Below are 4,958 nucleotides of genomic sequence, written 5' to 3' on the forward strand. Positions count from 1 at the left end.
CTATAACAAGTCGGTGCATATCCCGACACAGCTATAACGACTCGGTGTATATCCCGACAGAGGTATAACGAGTCGGTGCATATCATGACACAGCTATAACGAGTAGGTGCATATCATGACACAGCTATAACGAGTCGGTGCATATCACAACAAAGCTATAACGAGTCACTGCACATCACGTCACAACTATCACAAGTCAGTGCATATCACGATACAGCTATCACAAGTCGATGCACATCACAACACAGCTATGAGTCAGTGCACATTATGTCACAACTATAACAAGTCAGTGCACATCACGAGTCGGTGCACATCAAGACACAGCTATAACAAGTCAGTGCACATCATAACACAACAATAACGAGTCAGTGCACATCACATCACAACTATAACAAGTTAGTGCATATCACGACTCAGTGATATGCACACACTATAGACACACCTATAATGAGTCGGTGCACATCACGATCCAGCTATCACATGTTGGTGCACATCGCGACACAGCCATAACGAGTCGGTGCACATCACGACACAGCCATAACGAGTCGATACACATCACAACACAACTATAACAAGTCAGTGCACATCACGAGACAGCTGTAACAAGTCAATGCACATCACGAGACAGCTGTAACAAGTCAATGCACATCACGAGACAGCTGTAACAAGTCAGTGCACATCACGAGTCGGTGCACATCAAGACACAGCTATAACGAGTCGGTGCACATCACGACACAGCTATGAGTCAGTGCACATCACATCACAACTATAACAAGTCAGTGGACATGACAAGACAGCTATAACGAGTCAATGCATATCATGTTACAGCTATCATTAGTCAGTGCATATCACGAGTCGGTACACATCACGACACAGCTATAACGACTCGGTGCATATCACGACACAGCTATAACGAGTCGGTGCACATCACATCACAAGAATAACGAGTCAGTGCATATCACGAGTCGGTGCACATCAAGACACAGCTATCACGAGTCAGTGCATATCACAACACAGCTATGAGTCAGTGCACATCACATCACAATTATAACAAATCAGTGCACATCACGAAACGGCTATAATGAGTCAGTGCATATCACGAGTCAGTGCACATCAAGACACACCTATAACGAGTCGGTGCACATCACAATCCAGCTATTACATGTTGGTGCACATCATGATCCAGCTATCACATGTTGGTGCACATCACGACACAGCCATCACATGTTGGTGCACATCACGACACAGACATAACGAGTTGATACACATCACAACACAGCTATGAGTCAGTGCATATCACATCACAACTATAACAAGTCAGTGCACATCACGAGACAGCTGTAACAAGTCAGTGCACATCACGAGACAGCTGTAACAAGTCAGTGCACATCACGAGACAGCTGTAACAAGTCAGTGCACATCACGAGACAGCTATAACAAGTCAGTGCACATCACAATGCGGTGCACATCAAGACACAGCTATAACGAGTCGGTGCACATCACGACACAGCTATAACGAGTCGGTGCAGATCACAACACAGCTATAACGAGTCAGTGTATATCCCGTCACAGGTATAACAAGTCGGTACATATCATGACACAGCTATAAGGAGTCTGTGCATATCATGACACAGCTATAACGAGTCGGTGCATATCACGACACAGTTATAACGAGTCAGTGCATATCACAACACAGCTATAACGAGTCGGTGCATATCACGACACAGGTATAACGAGTCAGTGTATATCATGATACAGCTATCACGAGTCGATACACATCACAACACAGCTATGAGTCAGTGCACATCACGAGACAGCTATAACGAGTCAATGCATATCACGATATAGCTATAATGAGTCAGTGCATATCACGAGTCGTGCACATCAAGACACACCTATAACGAGTCAGTACATATCAGGACACAGCTATAATGAGTCAGTGCATATGACGACACAGCTATAATGAGTCGATACACATCACAACACAGCTATGAGTCAGTGCACATCACGAGAGAGCTATAACGAGTCAGTGCATATCACGATACAACTATAACAAGTCAGTGCACATCACGATACAACTATAACAAGTCAGTGCACATCACAAGACAGCTATAATGAGTCAGTGCATATCACAAGTAAATGCACATCAGGACACACCTATAACGAGTCGGTGCACATCACGATCCAGCTATCACATGTTGGTGCACATCGTGACACAGCCATAACGAGTCGATACACATCATAACACAACTATAACAAGTCAGTGCACATCACGAGACAGCTGTAACAAGTCAGTGCACATCACGAGTCGGTGCACATCAAGACACAGCTATAACGAGTCGGTGCACATCACGACAGAGCTATAACAAGTCGGTGCACATCACAACACAGCTATGAGTCAGTGCACATCACATCACAACTATAACAAGTCAGTGGACATCATGAGACAGCTATAACGAGTCAATGCATATCACAATACAGCTATCATTAGTCAGTGCATATCATGAGTTGGTGCACATCAAGACACACCTATAACGAGTCGGTGCACATCATGATCCAGCTATCATGAGTCGGTGCACATCACGACACAGCTATAACGAGTCGGTGCACATCACGACACAGCTATAACGAGGCAATGCATATCATGACACAGCTATAATGAGTCAGTGCACATCACATCACAACTATAACGAGTCAGTGCATATCACGAGTCGGTGCACATCACGACACAGCTATAACGAGTTGGTGCATATCACGACACAGCTATAATGAGTCGGTGCACATCACGACAGAGCTATAACAAGTCGGTGCACATCACAACACAACTATAACGAGTCAGTGCATATCACGAGTCGGTGCACATCATGATCCAGCTATCATGAGTCGGTGCACATCACGACACAGCTATAACGAGTTGGTGCATATCACGACACAGCTATAATGAGTCGGTGCACATCACGACACAGCTATAACGAGGCAATGCATATCATGACACAGCTATAACGAGTCAGTGCACATCACATCACAACTATAACAAGTCAGTGCATATCACGAGTCGGTGCACATCAAGACACAGCTATCACGAGTCAGTGCATATCACAACACAGCTATAACGAGTCGGTGCATATCACGACACAGGTATAACGAGTCAGTGCATATCATGATACAGCTATCACGAGTCGATACATATCACAACTCAGCTATGAGTCAGTGCACATCACAAGACAGCTATAACGAGTCAATGCATATCATGAGACAGCTATAATGACTCAATGCATATCACGAGACAGCTATAATGAGTCAGTGCATATCACGAGTCGTGCACATCAAGACACACCTATAATGAGTCAGTGCATATCAGGACACAGCTATCACGAGTTGATACACATCACAACACAGCTATGAATCAATGCATATCATGGCACAACTATAACAAGCCAGTGCATATCACGAGTCGGTGCACATCAAGACACGGTTATCACGAGTCAGTGCATATCATGACACAGCTATAACGAGGCAATGCATATCATGACACAGCTATAACGAGTCGGTGCATATCACAACACAGCTATAACGAGTCGGTGTATATCACGAGACAGCTATAATGAGTCAATGCATATCATGAGACAGCTATAATGACTCAATGCATATCACGAGACAGCTATAATGATTCAATGCATATCACGAGACAGCTATGACGAGTCAATGCACATCACAACACAGCTATGAGTCAGTGCACATCACATCACAATTATAACGAATCAGTGCACATCACGAGACAGCTATAATGAGTCAGTGCATATCACGAGTCGGTGCACATTAAGACACACCTATAACGAGTCGGTGCACATCATGATCCAGCTATCATGAGTTGGTGCACATCACGACACAGTTATAACGAGTCAGTGCATATCCCGACACAGTTATAACGAGTCAGTGCATATCCCATCACAGGTATAATGAGTCGGTGCATATCACGACACAGCTATAAGGAGTCGGTGCATATCACGACACAGCTATAACGAGTCGGTGCATATCACGACACAGCTATAACGAGGCAGTGCACATCACGTCACAACTATAACGAGTCAGTGCATATCACGAGTCGGTGCACATCAAGACACAGCTATCACGAGTCAGTGCATATCAGGACACAGCTGTAACGAGTCGGTGCATATCACGAGACAGCTATAATGAGTCAATGCATATCACGAGACAGCTATGATGAGTCAATGCACATCACAATACAGCTATGAGTCAGTGCACATCACATCACAATTCTAACAAATCAGTGCAGATCACGAGACAGCTATAATGAGTCAGTGCATATCACGAGTCAGTGCACATCAAGACACACCTATAACGAGTCAGTGCATTTCACAACACAGGTATTACGAGTCGGTGCACATCACGATCCAGCTATCACATCTCGGTGCACATCACGATCCAGCCATAACGAGTTGATACACATCACAACACAGCTATGAGTCAGTGCATATCACGTCACAACTATAACAAGTCAGTGCACATCACGAGACAGCTATAACAAGCCAGTGCACATCATGATGCGGTGCACATCAAGACACAGCTATAACGAGTCGGTGCATATCACGACACAGGTATAACGAGTCGGTGCATATCACGACACAGGTCTAACGAGTCAGTGCATATCATGATACCGCTATCACGAGTCAATGCATATCACGATACAGCTATAATGAGTCAGTGCATATCACGAGTTGTGCACATCAAGACACACCTATAACGAGTCAGTGCATATGACAACACAGCTATAATGAGTCGATACACATCACAACACAGCTATGAGTCAGTGCACATCACGTCACAAATATAACCAGTCAGTGCACATCACGAGACAGCTATCACGAGTCGGTGCACATCAAGACACGCCTATAACGAGTCGGTGCACATCACGATCCAGCTATCACGAGTCGGTG

This window comes from Thalassophryne amazonica, chromosome 11 (assembly GCF_902500255.1).
Source record: "Thalassophryne amazonica chromosome 11, fThaAma1.1, whole genome shotgun sequence".
Taxonomy (NCBI): Eukaryota; Metazoa; Chordata; class Actinopteri; order Batrachoidiformes; family Batrachoididae; genus Thalassophryne; species Thalassophryne amazonica.